Below are 23,029 nucleotides of genomic sequence, written 5' to 3' on the forward strand. Positions count from 1 at the left end.
ACAAAGATTAAAAACAATCTCCTGTCTTGTTTTGTATGAATATTGCAAGTTCTCATCAAAACAACTCCACAACTTGGCAGAAGAGCTAAGCAAAATAAATGACATAGGTGAATTTAAAAAGTGGATTTTCACCCTAAGAGCGAGGGTTTCACTTAGCTGTTTGTCAAGCAGGCTCTTATTTTCCAAATGGAGAGGAGGAGGAATGATTTAATTTATTGCAGACGGTCTGGCACCACTGAAGGTTTACTAGCACCTGTCTGAGGATTTGTTTTCAAGACTCTGCTCAGCAGGATTCTCTGTTTGACCTCCACTAAGTCATTCACACTCTCAGGGACCTTATTTTTTTCATCCCAAAGCTCACGTTTAATTTTATTGTGCTCTTTGGCTAGGTTACACAACTAGGACTCGTGATTTTTGTTCTTAATATTAAATAGGCTACTTTTAGAATTCACTTCATCAAAAGAATCCAATATAATCTGGAGAAGATACTATCATGACTTAGGTAGTTAAAGGAACCATGCTTTTAGAATGATTTAAACTCAATCGTTGATCACTTTCTCTAACCCTTTTTTTCTCTCTTCAGCCTCATACTTTTTCTTAAAATCATAAAATATTATATGCTACTATAAATATATTTTGCAACTAAATTTTTTACATTTTTTTATGTAAGGTCACTCAATATACTATATTAGTAATTTAAAATTATCCAATATTAACATTGTATAAGTTATTAAAATTTTATTGCCAATAATTTCCAAAGGCAGTTTTAATTAATAAGCATTCAACATTATGATACCCATATTTGAACTGTAATTTCTCTTTGTTCAAATTATTTTTCACTGCCCACCAATACTGTCTTAAAGCACTATAAGTTTCATGTTATGGTATATAAATAAATGATGGTAGATTTAAGACAGGGCATGTTCAGATTTGAGTTTGTAGAGGTCAGTTCGCTTAGAAAGTATTGATCATTCTTGGAGCTGGTTTCTATTAATGGATTACTACTGTCAATCCTATTTTGCTGACTGGCAGCACACTCAGAACCTGGGATTTATGGACCATTACTAAACAGGTCTCCAGGCTTCTGTGTTGCTGATATTCTCCTGTTTGAGGTCCCTGACAAGTCTCCAAGCAGTTATTGCTACTTAGAATTAAAGGATGTTGGAAAGCTCTGGCTATATTGATTATTAACGGACTTCTTTAAAAAGCAAGATGAACTTCTGCCCAGGGGAACTAATTTAGCCAAAGTGCTAAATTGTTCAGGGACGTACTGAGCACAAAGTCTCTGCAGCTGTTAGCACCTGCATGTGAACCATCCTTGATCTTTGATCCCTCCTCTGGTAAATATTTTGATAGTGGGTACAGCCATATTCCACATGACCCCTGATCCCATGCAGTTTCTCTGCCTACTGAGAGCTGCCAAGGCAACTCAGGTAAGAGCTTAACATTTCATTTTCATATTCTACTTGGGTGGGCTGTGTCACATACAACTTTGCAGCTTTTCCTTGGACTCCATATTCAATTTTATTTGCTTATTTATTTTTAAATGTTTATTTATTTACTTATCACGCAATGGCCACAGGATACATCAGTCAAGTGTAAGACTTTTAGGTATTTCCATAGGGTACATTATTTTTTTTTTTTAAGATTTTATTTATTTGAGAGAGAGCAAGAGAGGGAGAGGAGCCAGCACAAATCGGGGTGGGACTATTGGCAGAGGGAGAGAGAGAATCAGGCTTTCTGATGAGCAGAGAGCCTGGTGCAGGGTTCGACCCTGAGATCATCACCTTAGCTGAAGGCAGACACTTAACCGACTGAGCCACACAGGCGCTCCATGGGTCACATTATTTTTGTACATCATTGGTTTAAAATATATTCCTCTGTTTTCCACTTTTCCATTTCGGTTAACTCATTTGAAGTGTCAAGTCCTCTAAAGCTTTTGCACAGTGAAGGAAACCACCAACATAACAAAAAGGCAATCTACCGAATGGGAGAATATATTTGGAAATGATGTATCTGATAAGAGGTTAATATCCAAAACATAAGAAGAATGTGTACAACTCAACATAAAAAAAAAAAATCAATTAAGAAATCAGAGGACCTGAATAGGAATTTTTCCAAAGAAAAAATACACATGTCCAAAAGACGCATGAAAAGATGCTCAACATCACTCATCATGAGAGAGTTGCAAATCAAAACCACAATGAGATAGCACCTTACACATGCCAGAATGGCTAAAATCAAGAAGATGAAAAAATAACAAAAACATGACAAATGTTGATGAGGTTGTGAAGAGAAAGAAACCTCATAGACTCTTAGTGGGAATGTAAATTGGTGCAGCCACTGAAAAGAGTATAGAGGTTCCTCCAAAAATTGAAAATAGAAATACCATATGATCCAACAATTCCACTACTGGGTATTTATGCAAAGAAACAAAAACACTAATTAAAAAAGATATATGAGCCCTTATATATATTGCAGCATTATTTAAATAGCCAAGATATGGAAGCAACCTAAGTGTCCCTTGGTAGATGAATGCATAATGATGTGGTATATATATACACAATGGGATATTGCACAGACATAAAAAAGAATGATATTTGAGGTGACTTCATTATGCTAAGTGAAGTAAGTCGGACTGAGAAAGGCAAATAACACATGATTTCACTCACATATGGAATCTAAAACCAAATGAACAAACAAAGAACAGAATCAGACCCATGAATACAGAGAAAAAACTGATGGTTGCCAGAGGGAAGGTGGCTGTGGGATAAGTAAAATGAGTGAAGGGTAGTAAGAGATACGGGCTTCCAAGTATGGAATGAGTATGTCACGGGGATGAAAGGCACAGCATAAGGAATATAGTCAATGAGATTTTAATAGCGTTGTATGAGGACAGGTGTTAGCTACACTTGGAGTGAGCATAGCATAAGGTATAAAGAAGTTCAATCACTATGTTGTACACCTGAAACATTGTGTGTCACTTATACTCAAATAAAAAAGGTTTAAAAATGAAATGTCAAATCTTTGAAGAACTCAAAAACAAAATGTTTGCTAGTATCAGCAGGCATTCACACACTTGCAGCTTGGATCGACTTGCCTTAAATTATAGTTTCAGGTTGTGGTGGAAGAAGCAAGTGACCAAGTTTTGCCTTTTGGAAGGTTCAGAGGGTGTCACCCCTGTGTTTCTGTGCAGATGTCATGTACCAAACACAACTAAGTTCAAGAAATCAGAAAAAGATATTACATTTTTTTTTCTTTAAGAAAGTGCTTTTCTGTAAACCTGGTGATTCACAGACCTGTACCCCTGGGGATAAAAATATATGTTTATAAAAAATAAAACATTAAAAAAAAAGAAAGTGCTTTTCTAACTTTTTTTCTATTAAAAACTTTTTAAAAGATTTTTTAAAAGATTTATTTATTTATTTGACAGAGAGGAGCACAGAGGGAAAGGGAATAAGAGCTGGGAAAAATGGGAGAGGGAGAAGCAGGGAGCTCAGTATGGGACTTGATACCAGGATCCTAGGATCATGACCTGAGCCAAAAGCAGACACTTAACGACTGAGCCACCCAGGCACCTTTTTTTTTTTTTTTTTAAGATTTTTAAAAGTAATCTTTATTCCCAACATGGGGCTCGAACTCACTACCCTGAGATCAAGAATTGTATGCTCCACTAACTGAGCCAGCCACGTGCCCCAATTTAAAAATTCTTAAAACACATTCCAACATTGTCTATTGCATGTGCCTATTACTCGGTGAAGAAAACGGGAAGAGAGAGATATAGGCAATGTTCTCCATGTTGTAAAGAGAATACTATCTAGAAAAAACAGGACAAAAATCTGCAGACAAAGTGGTACTGCTATGGCAGATGAACTCAGGTTAGGACCTGGGGCTAGTGCCAAAGTGATTCATAAGTTCTCTTCTAAGTGCAGAGGAAGGGCAGGGTTGAAGGGTGTAGGATAGGAGGACTGGAGCCTCTCCTTGGTGCAGAACACTCAAGTGCCATGTGCATTCTCAGGGCTCCATGATGCTGGGCGCACACCTCACCCCAGTTAGATCACCCGCCTGGGTGATCTCCACTTCCCCAGCTCTGCTGCTGCTCCTGGAGCTGTTCTCTACCCAGGGCACCTCCCATACCTATTCACAAGCTGTGGCTCTTTTGACTCCTGGGTAACAGAAGAAGACAGCAAACAGGACTTCTCAGACCTCCCTGACCATGTCTCATTAACCCCCAGCCACACGGGCTTGCTTTTCCTGCTGCCTGAAAACACCAGGCACATTCCTTCTTCCATTCACGGTCTGTTCAAATGTCACCTCATCAGAGGGCCTTTCCTGGTTGTCCCATATGATGTAACACCTACAACACTCTCAATCATGACACTCTTTAAAATGTTTCATAGTACCCATTATTGTTATTATTATTATTCATTTGATTACTTGTCAGTGGACTGTCTTCTTTCACAAGGATAGTGAGTGCATAACCTCAGGCACCTGGTTGGTCTCATTCATTGGTGTAGACTCACAATCCAGAACACTGCATGCAAAAGTAGGTGCTCAGTAAATGGTTGTTAATGAGTAAATAAAATGTTGACTTCATGTAACACCGGCATCATGGGATTAGGCAATATTGCTCAATCGTCCTTCAAAGTAGGTTTCAGCCAGGGCTAATCTGTGTCAATGAAGATCTTTCTCCTAACCTGTCAGTTAAATAAAACCTTTCTACTCCGTAAGGGAAAGTAGAAGCTAGACCAGGTTTTCTGAGGTGACTGTTTAATAAAAAAGGAAGTTGACAGAGACAATAGATAGTGCCCAAAACTGAAGGTTAATTAGGGGAAATGTGATTTAAAGCAGGTCTGGGGTTCAGACTCCTTTCCTTAATTGCAGTGCATAGTATGATATTAGAATTCTAATTAGCATGTCCTTTTTTTTTAAGATTTTATTTATTTATTTGATAGATGGAGATCACAAGTAGGCAGAGAGGCAGGCAGAGAGAGAGAGAGGGAAGCAGGCTTCCTGCTGAGCAGAGAGCCCAGTGTGGGGCTCGATCCCAGGACCCTGGGATCATGACCTGGGCCAAAGGCAGAGGCTTAACCCACTGAGCCACCCAGGCGCCCCTAGCATGTCCTTTTAAAACCCTTTCTCCTTTCTCCCTTCTTTTCTCCCTCCCTCTGATACCAGGATCTCAGAATCAAGCATTGCCATATCATAGAATAATCAGATCACTTTCAAAAATACCACAAAATGTATACATCAAGAAGTTACATTTTCTCTTCATTTTGCAGTCCACATCCGTATTTCCAACCCAGACAAAAACCTACTACTGGAGCTTGTTTCTGTGACTACCTGGAGTCTATGACTGCCCTCTTTCCCAGACAGCCTCATGTACAGTGTCCCTTCCTCCTGAGGGAGGAAGACATGTACCCAGGGATCATGTTATCCATGGGGTGGCCAGGGATGCTCCTGAGCTGGCCTGACTCCCACCATTTCTGTCCTCTGCCTTCCTCATATCTACCATGCTGTGTGCAAAATCTGTGTAGTGCTTAGCAGCCTGAGTAAGTACCACAGCGACACTGCCCTACTATGAGCCCCACTGCTACCTTAGACTGCTTTTGCTGATCACAGACCAGAATTTGGGGAAGGAGAAAATGTCCGGACCTCAGATTGTGTTGGAAGAGGAGCTCATCTGTGAGTTGAAAGACACCACACTCTGGGCCCTGAGTGTCTTGGGGGAGCTCACCCAGGGCAGGGGCCTATAGGGCCAGGACTAAGCCTCCTCCTGAGATAATGAGAAGGTGAATGAGGGCTGGAGAGCTTTGGTCTTGCATTGAGTTGAATTAATCCCTCATTAGCCCATTTTTTGGTCTAAAAATGAGACTGCAATTGTTATTCTCATTCAGAAGCATATCCTTGAGAACTGAAACTGAGCCACAAGCAGTAAGTAAAGGAAAGGGCATATGAAGGCTATGGTTAGAACTTCCTGCTTTGGGGGCCACAGGCCACGCGTGGGAAGCCGGAGGCGTCCTGGTTATAAACAGAAGTTTACCCAAGCTTCACAGGGTTCCAGAGTGTGCCAAGATGCCTCAAGGATGTGAATAAGGAGATGGGCCTGTCAAGGCTGGCTAGGACTGGCCTTGCAGAAATTAAACTCTCCAGGCCACTACTTAAGACTCTCCCACACAATTTCAGAGGGGAAGTAGTAGAACCAAATAAAACATAAACAGTGACTCACCCCCATCTGGTCAGTTCGAAACTTTTGTGTCTGTTTTGCCATTTTTTTTTTTTTAAAGTAGGCTTCACACCCAGCATGGAGCCCAACACAGGGCTTGAATTCATGACCCTGAGATCAAGACCCGAGCTAAGATCAAGAGTTGGATGTTTAACTGACTGAGCTACCCAGGAAGCCCTGCTTTGCCATTTCGATATAAACAGAATCTGTAGGATGCTTTGGGTAGTGTGGACATTTTAACATTAATTCTTTTCCAATTCATGAGCATGGACTATCTTTCCAATTTTCTGGGTCCCAGAGTAATATATCCACTTGTGTTTATTTGAGCAACAATGGAATATTAGGCTTCTTTTTTTTTTTTTTTAAGACTTTATTTATTTATTTGACAGACAGAGATCACAAGTAGGCAGAGAGGCAGGCAGAGAGAGGGGAGGAAGCAGGCTCCCCGCTGAGCAGAGAGCCCAATGTGGCGCTTGATCCCAGGACCCTAGGATCATGACCTGAGCTGAAGGCAGAAGCCTTAACCCACTGAGCCACCCAGGTGCCCCAAGTAATGTTAGAATTCTTATGCATAACTGCTTAGCAGGTATAAAATACATATTTATTTTTTTGTTTATTTAACTTATTTAATTTATTATTTTTTAAGTAGGCTCCAAGACAGGGCTTGAACTCATGACCCTGAGATCAAGACCTGAGCTGAGGGGTACATGGCTGGTTCAGTTTGTTAACCATTTGCCTTTGGCTCAGGTCATGATTCCAGGGTCCTAGGATCGAGCCCCAGTGGGGTGGGCTCCCTGCTGAGCAGGGAGTCTTCTTCTTCCTCTTCCCTCAAACCCCTGCTCGTGCTCTCTCTCACACTCTCACTCTCTTTCTCTCAAATAAATAAAATCTTTGGGAAAAAACAAAAACAAAACCTGAACTGAAATCAAGAGTCGGAAGCTTAATCAACTGAGAGACCCAGGCACCCTTAAATACATATTTAATTTTAGAAATAAAGGTCAATCAGACCCATGTCCTTAAATTGCACACACACACGCACACACACACACACAGATATACATACATTACACATACATTTTTTCATCTTATTGATGTATACTTTACAAATGAAATTGTAAGATTTAAAAGCGCATATTGTGATGATTTGATAAATACATGCATTGTAAAAGGAATCTGCCCATCTAGTTACTCATAACATCCATTGCTTCACATTTTTATCTTTTTTACTTTTTGGTGAGAACATTTAAATCTACTCTCCTAACAAATTCTATTTATACAATACAATGTTATCAACCATAGTCACCATGTTTGACATTAGATCCCCAGAATTTATTCATCTTACGGCTGGAAATTTACCAAATTTACCAACTTTTCCCTATTTCCCTCATTTCCCAGCCTCTACCACTGGAGCCATTTTTCTGCTATTTCTGTGACTTCAAATTCTTCTTTAGATTCCACGTATAAGTGATTCCATGCAGTAGTTGTCTCTCTGTCTGACTCCTTTCACTTAGCATAATGCCCTCAAAGTCTATCTATGCTGTTGTAAAGAGCAGGATTTCCTTTTTCTCAGGGTGAATAATATACCATATTTTATATAATATTCCATACTATGTATATGATATTTAATTTATGTAATAAATATATATTATGTAACAATATAATGATATATATTTATAATTAAAATTATATAATTTATATATTATATATAATATTCCATACTATATAGATATATAATTCAATCTTTTGATTCACCGACAAACACTTAGGTTGTTTCCATATCTTGGTTATTGTGAATAATGCTGCAATAAACATGAGAGTGCACATATCTCTTCAATATCTTACTTTCATTTCCTTTGGATATGTAATGAGAATTGAGATTGTGGGATCATAATGTAGTTCAATTTTTAATTTTTTAAGGAATCTCCATAATGTTTTTCAAAGTGGCTGCTGCAACAATTTACATTCCCCCCAACAGTGCAAAAGGTTTCCTTTTATCCGCATCTTCACCAGCACGTACCTTTTGTTTTTTTGATAATAACCATTCTAACAGGTATGAGGTGATATCTCACTGTGGTTTTGATTGCCATTCCCTAAGGATTAGTGATGTTGAGGATCTTTTCATGTATCTGTTGGCCATTTGTGTGTCTTCTTCAGAAAAATGTTTAATCAAGACCTTTTTAAATTTTTGAGTTAATTTGTTTTTTTGTTATTGAGCTATCTGTGTTCTTTATATATTTTGTATAGTAACTCCTTATTGGATATGTGATTTACTAATATTTTTTCTTGTTCCACAGGTTGCTTTTTATTTTGTGGATGGTTTCCTTTGCTGTACAGAAGCTTTTTAGTTTGTAGTCCCTCTTGCTTATTTGTTCTTTTTCTGTGTGGTTTACTTGGGTGTCAAACCCAAAAATCATTGCCAAGCCCAATATCAAGGAGCTTACCCTGTGTCTTCTTCTAGGAACTTTATGGTTTCAGATCTTACATTCAAGTCTTTTTAATCCATTTTAGGTTGATTTTTGTGTATGGTGTAAAAGAGTGGTCCCATTTCATTCTTTTGCATATGACTGTCCAGTTTTCCCAACACCATTTATTAAAGAAACTGCTCTTTCCCCACTGTGCCTCTTTGGCTCCTTTGTCAAAAACTAATTAACCATATATGCATGGGTTTACTTCTGGGTGCTCTATTCTGTTCCACTGATCTTTGTGTCTGTTTTTTATGCCAATACCATACTGTTTTGATTGCTATAGCTGTGTAGGATAGCTTGAAGTTAGAAAGTGTGATGCTGCTGGCTTTCTTAAGATTACTTTTGGCTATTAGGGGTCTTTCATGGTAATAGTAGGATTGTAAAAGATGCCATTGGGGAGTTCTGATAGGAATTGCAGTGAATCTGTAGATTTCTCTGGGTAGTAGGGACATTTTAACATTATTAATTCTACCAGTTTGTGAGACTGGATTATATTTCCATTTGTTTGTGGCTTTGGTTTCTTTCATCTGTGTCTTATAATATTCAGTGTTGAGATCTTTCACCTCTTTGGTTAAATTTATTACTAATATTTATGTAGAAGATACATATTTATTTAAATAAATTCAACTTCCAACAGGTACTACCTGCTCAGAAAGCTAATCCATGGAGGTCTTTTATGATAATAAGACTGAAATGGATTCCATGATGCATGAAAGATTCTGTTACTTAGGTAATGGGTTACATTCATGTTTTTGCCTGATGGGCAGTTTAACCCACAATACAAATATTAATGTATCCCCCAAAAGAAAATGCATCTCTTCTGAGGTAGTAACCCAAGTAAACCACACAGAAAAAGAACAAAATGAGTAGGATGCAAGGCTGAGGAAGAGACAAAGCCATGAAGGGCAACCCACAACAGGTTAGAAGCAAATCTTTTGTTGGTAGTTGGTGTAAGTCATTGGAAGAAACACCACCATAGGAATACAAAAGAGAGTGACTCCTTCTTCTCTCTAGGGTCACCCTTTTTGCTGTTCCAAGAAGACAGATTCTGTTTTTCTTGACCCTAGGGACTCTTCATTCACAATCCCACACAATGTTATGAAGGCCATCTTTAACCTTTTGAGTAGGGTATTAGTTTTCCTTAACAGACTTTGCCCCACGGCTTTCCTCCCAGCTGGATTTGGAGTCTGGTCTCTCAGCTGGACTCCAGCCAGACGTGTGTTATCTTCTCTTCATCCGCTACAGCTAGTTATGTCTCCCCAAAATTCATATGTTGAAATCCTATCCATGTGTACCTCAGAGCTGTATGTGGAGATAGGACTTTAAAAGGATAGTTAAGGTATTGAGGTCATTAGAGTGGGCCTTAACACAATGACTGGTGCCTTTATAAGAAGAGATAAGGACACAACATACACACAAGGAAGATCAGATGAAGATTCAGGGAGAAGAGGGCCATCTACAAGCCAAGGAGCGAAGCCTTGGAAAAAAATCAACCCTGGTGACAATTTGATCTTGGACATCTAGTGCCCAGAACCACGAGAAAGTAAATTTCTACTGTTTAAGCCACCCCATAGAACTTCATTATGGCAACAGTAGCAAATTAACACAACCATCAACCCAGGTGTGAGAACAGAATTTTACCTACTCTTCCAGCCATTAGGCTTTGCTTATTTGTAACAGATTCTTTTATGAAAGGTGCTTGTTAAGATGATTGTGGTGTTTCCTGTTAAAAGCACAGGACTGGTGTGTCTCAGTGATTCAGTCGGTGACTTTGGCTCAGGTCATGATCCCAGGGCCCTGGGATGGAGCCCCTCTCCCCTCTGCCTAGTGCTCTGCCTACTTGTGCTCTCTCTCTGTGTCAAATAAATAAATACTTTAAAAAATATATTTAAAAAGCACAAAACTTTGACATGTCTTTTTATTGTAGATGTGTGTGTGTGTTCCAAGCCATTATTTCTTGAAAATGCTTCCAAAGAAAGGATGTTCACTGAACAAATAGCATGGTTAATGGGAATCTACAGGCAAAATAGTTGAGCTGTAACAATTGGCCATATTTTTTAACTTTAAAGTTTCAAAACCAACAAGCATATGACAAGAGGCTCAATATCACTAATCATTAAGAAAATATAAATCAAAACCACAATGCAATAACATGTCATATCCATTAAGATGACTACTATTAAAAAATCAAACAGTGGGACGCCTGGGTGGCTCAGTTGGTTAAGTGGCTGCCTTCGGCTCAGGTCATGATCCCGGCGTCCTGGGATCGAGTCCCACATCGGGCTCCTTTCTTGGCAGGTAGCCTGCTTCTCCCTCTGCCTCTTGCTGCCACTCTGTCTGCCTGTGCTTGCTTTCGTTTCTCTCTCTATGACAAATAAATAAAATTAAAAATCTTTAAAAAAAAAAAAAATCAAACAGAAAAGAACAAGTGTTGATGAGGGTATGGAGACACTGGAAACCATGTACACTGTTGGTGGGAATGTAAAATGGTGCAAGCATTATGGATAACAGTATGGCGGTTCCTCCAAAAATTAAAAATAAAATTACCAGCAATTTTACTTCTGGGTAAATCCCAAAGAACTGAAAGCAGAATACCAAAGAGATAGTTGTACACCCATGTTCCTAGGATTATTATCCACAATATTCAAGAGGTGGAAGCAGCCCAAGGTCCACTGACACATAAATGGATAAACAAAATGTAGTATATACATACATTGGACTATTACTCAACTTTAAAAGGAATGATGTACTGATGTGTGCTATGACATGGTTGAAGCTTGAAGACATGCAAAGTGAAATAAACGTCACAAAGACAGATACTGTAAGGTTCTCTTTAATGAAGTACCTAGAGTAGTTATATTCATAGAGACAGAAAGTGGAATGGTGCTGCCAGGGACTGTAGGGAGGTAGAAATAAGGAGTTAGTGTTCAGTTTTACAAGATGATAGAGTTTAAGGTTTACAAGATGAAAAAAATTCTGGAGATGGGTTGCACAATGGGTGCACAGGGTTAACACTACTAAACTGTATGCTTAAAAATAGGACGGTAGATTTTATGTGAGGTGTAATTCCACCATTAAAAGTTTTAAAGATATAAAACAGCTTCAAGGATTTCTAAGCAAGGAAGTCTTAGGCCTTATTATGTCATGGAGAAAAAGAAATACATCCCATAAAAAACCATCCTGAATGGATCTGACAACTTTGCTGTGTGTATAAAAGTAATTTTCATGTACAACTCAGGGAGTAGCTTTTAATTTTCCAGAATACAGAAAAAAAAGGTGGGGGGAGCATGAAGTCTTTTAAAAGTCACATTGTGGGGCGCCTGGGTGGCTCAGTGGGTTAAGCCGCTGCCTTCGGCTCGGGTCGTGATCCCAGGGTCCTGGGATTGAGTCCCGCATCGGGCTCTCTGCTCAGCAGGGAGCCTGCTTCCTCCTCTCTATCTCTGCCTGCCTCTCTGCCTACTTGTAATCTCTCTCTGTCAAATAAATAAATAAAATCTTTAAAAAAAATAAAAAGAAAAAGTCACATTGTGCCTATAAATGTTCTGCCTTGATTCCTCAAAATGTTTTATGGAACACACTTACTAGCTGCTAGTGGAAAGCTCTTGCTAGATCATTTTTCACCTGTCTGACCATCGGGGGTGGAGTTTAAGATTTACGAGATGCTTCAGTGCAGAGGTGGAGATCCTTGCCCATGGTTCTCTCCTTCAATAATTCTAGAATCTCTCTTTTTGGGGAACTTTGCTCCACAATGTTTTTTTTTTATAGAGGTTTTTTTTTTTTTTTTAAAGATTTTATTTATTTGACAGAGAGAGAGGGAGCGAGAGCGAGCACAGGCAGACAGAATGGCAGGCAGAGACAGAGGGAGAAGCAGGCTCCCTGCCGAGCAACGAGCCCGATGTGGGACTCTATCTCAGGACGCTGGGATCATGACCTGAGCCAAAGGCAGCTGCTTAACCAACTGAGCCACCCAGGCGTCCCTGCTCCACAATGTTTTAATTATTGGTAGCTCATTAGCCGCCAGTGTTTTTTACTTCTTGTTTCTGATGATCATTTTCAAACTCACTTTAACAACTTCATAGTCAGTTTCTGTCTGCATTTGCAGTCATGGAGCATGAGGAAAATAACAACTGAACCTAAGTAACTGCTTTCCAAGTTTGGTGTTGACTATCTACTCATCTGGCTTACAGACTATAAGATTTAGGTCATAGTCTGTCATTGCAGCCTATAGTACATGAAAAATACTTCCATTATTATTAATGTGCCTAAATCTACCAGTGAGAGCCCTGGAGAAAATAAGTATTCTGGGCATGGCCCTTATGCTTCAGAAGTATTGTTTAATAAATTATAGATTTATTGAATCAGACCTCTGCCTAGCTTTATAAACCATTTTCTTGATTTCAAAAACAAAAGTAAGTCATGCAAAATGTAAGGTATCACTCTTCAAGGTGTTGTAGATATAAAACTATTATTTTACTGAGATGTATATACCCATTTCATATCAAAATTAAGAAAATTCTGAAAAAATAGGATTTCTCCAAATTTACTACTCTCCTGGAACTCCAAGTTGAAAGAGCTTCCGGGGTAAGTAGTACCATTGGATCCTTTCACTCAGCTGTGAAGGGGCTACAAAATGGACCTGCAAATAGGAGCTGCCTGTAGATGAGTTCAAAAATCCAGCTGGCTGTATTTTGCTGGTAGCAAAATTTTCACCTGCCTGGATCCTCTTGTACAATTATTATGATATTTTAAATGGTGCAAGACAATAATCATCCAAAGAACTCGAATACTGCTTGAAAGCCTCTTCATTTTTCTCTTCTCTTCCCTTCCCTTCCTTCTTCCTCTACTCTCCTCTCTTCTTTTCCTTTTTCGCTTCCTCTCTTCCTTGTTTTGTGTTAGAAACCCATTTAATGTAGATGCGGAGTGGGGAATGCCCTGGGATGGGGTAAGCTGGCCAGGTAGGCTGTCCCAGACCTGATCCCAAGAAGAGACGCTGGGTGGTGGCGGCCGGCCCAGTCACACCAAGGGTAGTAAGAGAAGGATGGCCCGAGCAGGCAAACCCACCCGAGGACCTGTGGGACAGCCCTTGAGAAGATATCTAAGCTAGATGGTGAGTGCCCAGACCACAGCCCCAAGCCCAGGGAAGCAGGGTTAGGGCTGACTGAAGGGCTTCTAGAGCCTAAGGACTGGGATCACTAGGGGCCTTCCAGAGCTGCTGCTGCAACTCATGGCGTGTCTGCAGGTTGGACTCAAGAAGCTCCTGGGGGCAGGCATGGACGTGATCATTCTTCTCCTCCAGACGGTTTAGACAGCAGGTGCTCTGGTCCAGCATGGAGCTGACGGTAGCTTATTTTGCTTCCCAGAAGCTGTCGTTCTTGCCTCCCTCGCTCGCTTCCACCCCCAGGTTCCAACTGGGCCGTAACATTACAGACTCAGGCACCCACAAGGACCTTTCGATGATGGAACAAAGCAACGTCACGCAGACAGCAGGTGCCGGAGAAAGAAGGAGATGTGGTGAAGGCATATTTTCAAATAAAATTCCTAAGTTTCAATAGTTATATTTAGCACACCAGTTTAAAATATTATGTGGCTTTGCTAATTTTTAGCAGCTTTGTTCAGTTTTCATTTACATACTATAAAACTCACTGATTATAAGTATAATTCAGTGATTTTTAGTAAATATACAGAGTTTGTGCAATTATTACCACAATCCAATTTTAGAACATTTTTATCCGCCCCCCCCAAAATCCCGTTTGCCTATTTTCAGTTAATTCCTACCCCTTCCACAGCCTTAGGAACCACAGAACTCTATGGAACCTCTCCAACTCTATGAATTTGCCCTTTTTGATCACTTGGCATCAATAGAATCACATATGTGGGCTTTCTCATCTAGTTTCTTTGGCATAATACTTTTGAGATTCATTCATGTTTTAGCACATATCAGTAGTTCATTGCTTATTAGCTAAATAGCATTCCATAATGAATATAACATTTTAATGCATTTATCTCTTTTTATTTCAAAGTGCTTTTTTTTTTTTTTAAGTAATCTCCATATCCAACTGGGGACTTGAGCTCACAAGCCCAAGATCAAGAGCCTCATGCTTCTCTGGTGGGGTCCACCAGATGCCCCTAACGTATCCTAACACATTTATCTCTTGACAGACATTTGGAGTGTCTCCAATTTTGGTCTATTATGGATAAGAATGCCAAGAACTTTTACATACATATCTTTGTGTGGATACATGCTTTCGTTTTTCTTGGGTGAATTTCCAGGGGTGGAATTATTGGGTAACAGTAAGTTCCTGTTTAACATTTTCAGAAATAGCTGAATTCTTTCCCAAAACAACAAGGGAACTATACCGTTTTACATTCCCACCAGCACATATGAGGGTCCATATTCTCCACATCCTCAACAATGCTTGGTATGGTCTGTCTTTTTTGTTATAGACTTGATATGTGGTTTTTATAAGTAATGCTCTTTGTCACTAGATTCCTCTCTGAAGAGCCAATCACATTCTTTCTCCCTGGGTGGGGATGGGGGGTGGGAAGTAGGATGCCAAAAAATGAAAGATGTTATTTTTATTGGTGGTGAAGCTAGACTGGAGAATGTAGCTTGCATTTGGAGCAAGAAAATAGGGTTGCTAATAATGTCATCTCTGAATTGAAATTATCCGCCCCAAATTGCAGGCTTCTTTCACTTTCCCCTACCCCCAAGAGTCCCAGCCTGCCCAGTGAAGCCACCTGGGAGTGCAGAAAGCCATGAGCAGAGAGTAAGGAGATGGGCACTGAAGTCCCAGGGAAATCATAACAAATAGATGACCGGAGGCCAATGGATGTCAGACACCGACTTCTCCCTGATCAGGTGGATCAATTTTTATGTGATGAGCCATGTGAAAGGCTGAAATTCATCCTCAGATACAGATCCATTTTGAGGAATAGAGTAGAAATCCCCACTTAGAAATATGAGCAAAGGGGCGCCTGGGTGGCTCAGTGGGTTAAGCCGCTGCCTTCGGCTCAGGTCATGATCTCAGAGTCCTGGGATCGAGTCCCGCATCGGGCTCTCTGCTCAGCAGGGAGCCTGCTTCCTCCTCTCCCTCTGCCTGTCTCTCTGCCTGCTTGTGATCTCTCTCTGTCAAATAAATAAATAAAATATTAAAAAAAAAAAGAAATATGAGCAAAGAGGAACAGAATCCCTCTCAAACATATAACGATTGTTATTTCTTGCTTATACACATATGTAGAACTTTAGTCTCTGTTTTCTAGCAATATTGACTTTGATACTAACACTTTATGTGTATATAGAATTTATCACTATGTGCAATGCTACCATGTAGGTTATCTTGTCCAGACTCACAGATGGGAAACTGATCTCCAAAGGGTATGATAGCTCATGAGTAACAAAGCTTGACCCTGTGCTAGGTCTCTGGCTCCAAGTCTGTGTCTTTGCCTGCTCACCTTTGCTGATCAGCTAGGAAGCAGGAACTACCTTTACAAAATTTATGAAATTTCCTGGTGTGACTGTGTACTTTTAAAAGGCAAACCATAGCCTCTGCCTTCGGCTCAGGTCATGATCTCAGGGTTCTGGGAGGCTCTCTGCTCGGCGGGGAGCCTGCTTTCCCAGCCCTCTCTCCCTGCCTCTCTGCCTACTTGTGATCTCTGTCAAATAAATAAATAAAAAATCTTTAAAAGGCAACATGGGGCGCCTGGGTGGCTCAGTTGGTTAAGCCACTGCCTTCAGTTGTGATCCCAGAGTCCTGGGATCGAGTCCCGCATCAGGCTCCCAGCTCCACAGGGAGTCTACTTCTCCTTCTGACCTTCTCCTCTCTCATGCTCTCTTTCATTCTTTCACTCTCTCTCTCTCTCTCAAATAAATAAATGAAATCTTAAAAAAAAAAATTAAAGGCAAAACAGGGGGTGCCTGGGTGGCTCAGTCGTTAAGTGTCTGCCTTTGGCTCAGGTCGTGATCCTGGGGTCCTGGGATTGGGCCCCACACCAGTCTCCCTGCTCTGTGGGAAGCCTGCTTTTCCCTTTTTCACTCCCCCCTTTTGTGTTCCCTCTCTCACTGTGTTTCTCTGTCAAGTAAATAAATATAATATTAAAAAAATAAAAGGCAAAGGAGTATTTGACATATAGAATCACAAATTAAACCAATATTACTAAAAACAAACTGTAGCAAAATTCGAATGGGCATTACCAAAGTGAACAGATTGCTTTCACAGTGCCAGAGCCAATAGAATTGCCTTATGCATACTATGCTGTTGTATTTTCCACCAGTAATCTGCATGAAAATGACTTCCTTGAGAAACACACTGTGCTAGTGCCATATAATTACATTGTGACTAAGAGTTCCCTACATCAGGGAAGCACACTCCAAATAATTATTTCCATTCAGCTTTTCTGTAGTTCCTACAGACACTCCATCTATACATGTTCTAATGAAATGTTCCCAAATTGGGTCCCATGTAACAATAATATCCAGAGAGTTAGTAATAGATGTTCTATGAAAATAAAATATTTTCTGGCCAAATAATTTCCAAAAGACATTGGATTAACACAAATTTAAGTCAGTTTTTTACTATAAGGAATCTCTGAGCCTTTATTATGGCATTGTACATGTGAATTTTCAAAAGGGAATATTATGTGTTTTCCCACATCAATTGATTTTGGAACTTTTCTCATGGAATACCTAACAATATATGTGGGGCATTATTAATTTCCAGGGGACATCTCTGAATATGTAGCTATATAGATATATTTTGCATTAATTTGCCTAAAAAATGGATAAAGCTGCCAAGTATGGTGAGGAGAACTTGAGATTTGAATTTGATAAGGTGAATGTTTTCATATTAAATATATTAATGGTAATATTAAGGACCACAAAACTTGCTTACTTTAAATGTTATGAAGATATAGTAAGAATAGCTATCATCAAAAATAGAGTCCATTTTGACTATTAAAGTTGAGTCAAGAACTATTGTTGGGGTGCCTGGGTGGCCCAGTTGGTTGGGCGATTGCCTTCAGCTCAGGTCATGATCCCAGAGTCCTGGTATCGAGTCCCGTATCGGGCTCCCAGCTCCATGGGGAGTCTGCTCCTCCCTCTGACTTCTCCCCTCTCATGCACTTGCTCTCTCTGTCTCTCTCAAATAAATAAATAAAATCTTAAAAAAAAAAAAGAACTATTGTATCTTGTGTTCATCTTTCCCCAGATCCTGAGAGATGGAAACCATTACCCTCAATTGGTCAACAGAAAGGTAAGCTAATTGGAGTAACTTTTACTGAGAGCACTCGTCTAGTAAGTTACGGAGCTGAGATTGGAAGCAAAGTTTGCACAGCTCTATCCCCTATTTCCTGTGTTTTTCCATTCTAAAATGTAACTTTTACTTTGAATGACTCAATGTGCTGTACTTATCAGAGATTTAACTAATGAAGATTGTGACCATGTAGAAGTTATAACTTTTCAAATACACAGGAAATATTATTCTAACATTAATTTTCTTGTTCTGGGGTTTGGCAATTAGTTTGACACAACCCTTGGGAAATCCGAATTTTCTGGAAACAAAATAGGAGCATTGTAAATGAATTTAATATAGTAACAATAGTTCTGCTAGAAACACAAAAACAATTCTAAATGTTGTAAAACAAAACAAAACAAGCTGTGAAGTGCAGATGTAAATTCCTCTGTATCAGGTTCTAGTACGGTGCCATGGGAGAACACTGAAGTGTGTGTGTATGTGTGTGTGTGTGTGTGGTGTTATTTGCAGAAAGACCAAATTAAAATAGGAACTTTTGGGGAACCTGGGTGGCTCAGTGGGTTAAGCCTCTGCTGTCAGCTCGGGTCATGATCTCAGGGTCCTGGGATCAAGCCCCGCATGGGGCTCTCTGCTCAGCAGGGAGCCTGCTTCTCCCATCTCTCTGCCTGCCTCTCTGCCTACTTGTGATCTCTCTCTCTCTCAAATAAAGACATAAAAAAAAAAATAGGATGACTTTTTTTTTTCTCCTCATTTGTACTCAAAGGTGGGAAATGGCTATATGAAGAGATGATCTCTGAGAACCTTTAAAGGACTAACATGGCTTGACTGAGGTAATCATGAAAATAAAGAATGGGCTATTGGGTCATGGCTTAGGCCATGAGAGCTACCTCTGATATTGAAGGGTTGTATTTTTGATGAGATGGCAATCTCTGTGTCATTCGGGGAAGAAATCCTGAGCAATAGGGCTGTGAAGGGTAATAGTCTAGCACAGCAGTTCAGTCTAAACTCAGGCAGCTCTGTTTCATGTGCTAGCTCACCCTTCAATAGCTGTGAAAACCTGGCTCTGCTAGTTGATGTATTTAAGCTTGATTACCCTCATCTGTTTCCTAAAGACAGCCATACATACCTCACAGGGCTCGTGTAAGGCATACATGAGACAACATCAGTGATGTGCTCAGTCCACTGCCTGGCACTTAAGGCAAGTATCATAGACAGCAGCAATAAAAGCATGATCATTAGGAGTCAGATTTTAACTCAAGTTAAAACTTCCTAACGACATGAGGTAACTAATTCTGGAGGTACTAAATCTTAGTCTGGATGACCCATCTTAAGGAAGTTACAGAGAAAGGCAAAGATTGCAGGCAGGTTTGTCCTGTCTCAGATTTTCTGACTCCTCCCCCTCTTTCACTGGATGACTCACTCATACTGAATTGCCTTTCCACTTTCAGACTCGGAGGAACACTAGGTGATGTGGGGATTGGCTCCCGTGTGGCCATACAACAAGAGCCAGAGTGTGGGAGTTACCTGCCTGCAGGGAGAACCTTGGACAGCGAGAAATGGGATGTAGGAGGGAGCTGAGCAAATAAACTCACCCTTTGCTGTGGACTACCCCGAGTCTTGCATGTGGACAGGCACGCAGGTTGTTCTCCAGCTGATGGCAAGTGTTGTCATGTGTCATGCAGCAGTGTGTCATATATTTCCTTGCCTAGTTTTACCTTTTTCCTCACCTCACTGTCCGGACTGTGCACCTTTCATACAAATATTAGGAACTGAAACCTTACTTCTGGCTCCACTTTCTAGAAGATCTGGGCTCAGAAGGTGTTTCTTACAAATCTGAAATTCATTTTATTGCAAAGCTAAATTTTGACTTTCATCTCATCAGACAGGACATCATACAAAATGCAACATCAACTGACCTGTCTAGGACTTATCTACCTCTGTAATAAACTAATCACATTTTCATATTAGACATTATACATAATTTTGAGGCCATGAAACTGGAGTGGCCTCTTTTTTTTCATGCACTTTATGATATTGTTATAGGGGACACTAATCTCATGCATTCCAGGGCACTGATTATTATTGAAGAACAAGTTTGTGGAGGCTTTCTGTCACCTCTGGCAATTTGTCTTACCCTAGTACATTGTGACTCCTCCACAAAGGTGGGAAGAAAAAACAGGAGGGTGGCGTCCTAGGAGCTAAGGGAAGGAAGTGTTACTGGAAGGGGAAAAAACAACTCTACTGAATAATGCTGAAGTTCTGTGAGATGAAGAAAGAATTTTCCACAGCATAGAGTAGCAGGGAGACAAGTGACCTTTACAAGACTGTGTGGCATGAGCAGGGCTAGAACCAGACTAGATTTGCTCAGAGTAGTGAATTGAAGGGGCCACAATGGTGTAGGTATAGATACAAGACATCAAATGGTGGCTGGACAGAGGATCAAATGAGGGTTTCCACACTGATGAAGAATTATCCAGGAGAGAGGAAAAGATTGGTGATTCAAGAGAGAGTAGATAACAGAAAGCAGTCACAAGAGAAGACGAAGACATGTGCACCAAACCACAGTTGAAGAGATTGTCTTCTGGTACATATTATGATGAGAGCAACATATTAGTGTTCTAGGGCTGCCGTAACAAGGTGCCATGGACTATGTGGTTGAAATAACAGAAACATATTTTCTCAGTTCCAGAGACTGGAAATTGAGATCAAGTTGTCAATAAGGTTGGTTCCTTCTGAGGGTTGTGAGAGATGGACCTCTTTCCTTTGCCTGTACATCTGTCTTTTCTTTGGGTGTTCAGGTGGTCTTACTCTGTGCATGCATGTCTCTGGGACACCAGTCATATTGGGTTAGGGGCCAGTGTAATGTAATCATTTTAAATTAATTATCTCCATAAAGACCCTGTGTTCAAATGTAGTTACTGTCTAAGTCCATTCAAGCTGCTGTAAGAAAAATACAATAGATCCTACTTATATATGGAATCTTAAAAACAACAAACAAAGAAACACACAGAAAACAAAAAAAACAAAACCCAACCCAAACAAAAAACTGAACTTGTAGATATAGATAACAACTTGGCATTTGCTGGAGGCTGAGATTGGTGGGGGTGGGAGGGATGAGGACAGGGGTCAAAAGGTACAAACTTCTAGTTAAAAGATAAATATGGGGGCGCCTGGGTGGCTCAGTGGGTTAAAGCCTCTACCTTCAGCTCAGGTCATGATCTGAGGGTCCTGGGATCGAGCCCCGCATCGGGCTCTCTGCTCAGCAGGGAGCCTGCTTCCCCCTCTCTCTCTGCCTGCCTCTCTGCCTGCTTGTGATCTCTGTCTGTCAAATAAATAAATAAAATCTTAAAAAAAATTTTTTTTAAAAAGATAAATAAGTCCAGGACATGTAACGTACAACATTGTGCTATAGTTAACAATACTGTATTGTATATTTTAATTGCTAGGAGAGTAGATCTTAAAAGCCTTCATCACAGGAATAAAAGTTATTACTGTGTGCATGAAGTGATGGATGCTATCTAAATTTATTGTAGTGATCATTTTACAATATGTACATATATCACATCATTTTGTACACCTAAAGCTAATATAATGTTATAGGTCAGTGATACCTCAATTAAAAAACAGAAGCAAAATAAGAGTGAAAATAAATGAAAATTAGAAGATAATTATGGGAGATCCAACATCAAAATAATAGGGGTTTCAGATGCACCACAACCAAAAAACAATAAGGATAAAAATATAGGGAAGGAAATTTTAATAGGATACTTCAAGAAATTTGGTCGGTTTGAAGGGTGTACTAATTGTCCAGCAAAAGAAATGAAAATGGATCCATACTACACAATGATCAACACATCCTTGTTTCCCTCTCCTGGTCCAAGCTATACAATTTAATGATTAGGATACTATAAAAAATTGACAAGTATTCAGTTTTTGGTCAACTTGAGTCATATCTGTGTATAAACCTTGGAAGCAACAATGAAATGAGTGCTTTTTAAGGCTTCCATTGCACTCAGAATACATTGAGAGCTCGCCTTTTGACCTAAAAGTCTCTCCATGATTAGGACCCAAGTAATTCTCTGGCCTTCTTGCCTTGCATGTTCTCCTTTAGCCACACTGGCTCCCTTGCTGGTCCTTGAGCATGCCAAGATGACGACCTTGAGGCTTGCTTTTTCCATTGTCCCGGAATGATTTCTTTTCCTCTATATTTACATGTCTTCTCCCATCGTTTTATTCATGTCTTCATGCAATGCAACGTTTTTCCTGACATTGCAACCTACCTTTTACTTTCATTGTTATTTCTTCCTTTACTCTCCAGTACTTTTCTTCAAAGCACCTATCATTGATTGAATAAGCAAACAAATGAATTTTCTTATGCATTGTCTTCTCCATAAAATATGAGCTCTGACAGAAATATTGTTTTGTTTATTGCTGTACCTGATGTCTAGAAATGTGCCTGATAGAGACTGGAAACTTAATACATTTTTATTGGATAAATAAATAAAATTGTAGATAATTTCTTTTTTCATCTATACCTAGAACTTTGTCTTGCCTCAATCTCACTTAAAAACAAAACAAAACAAAAAAAAACAGAACCAAACCAAACCAAAACAAAACAAACAAAAAAAAACTTGGCCAAATTCGAGGCTTTTTTTGGTTTTGTTTTTAAAGAAGCTTCTAAAGGAAAGTCCAGTAGATTCTACCTAGTCTTATAAAAATGGAAGGAGTATAAAATCTTTAAAAAAGCTGGGGGGCGCCTGGGTGGCTCAGTTGGTTTGGCGACTGCCTTTGGCTCAGGTCATGATCCTGGAGTCCCAGGATCGAGTCCCACATCAGGCTCCCTGCTTGGCAGGGCATCTGCTTCTTCCTCTGACCTCTTCTCTCTCATGCTCTCTTTCTCTCTCATCCTCTCTCTCTCTCAAATAAATAAATAAAATCTTTTTAAAAAATGGAAGGAGAGCAAAAGCAGATGTCACAGACATGGAGCCACAGGGAGAAGGAGCTGAGGAGATTTCCATACAGAATTCTAGGAAAGGCAACATCTTGGAGAGAAACAACAGTGTGGTGTCCCTGAGAGATTTAAATCCTGG

The 23,029-nt window shown here is 39.8% G+C and overlaps 1 pseudogene; it reads right to left on the minus strand.

Annotated features, from left to right (window-relative positions):
* Positions 1-13,867: 13,867 nt before the first annotated feature.
* LOC132013097 (bublin coiled-coil protein-like) lies at positions 13,868-14,113 on the minus strand (annotated as a pseudogene).
* Positions 14,114-23,029: the final 8,916 nt, after the last annotated feature.

The sequence above is a fragment of the Mustela nigripes genome, chromosome 3, assembly GCF_022355385.1.
Source record: "Mustela nigripes isolate SB6536 chromosome 3, MUSNIG.SB6536, whole genome shotgun sequence".
Taxonomy (NCBI): domain Eukaryota; kingdom Metazoa; phylum Chordata; class Mammalia; order Carnivora; family Mustelidae; genus Mustela; species Mustela nigripes.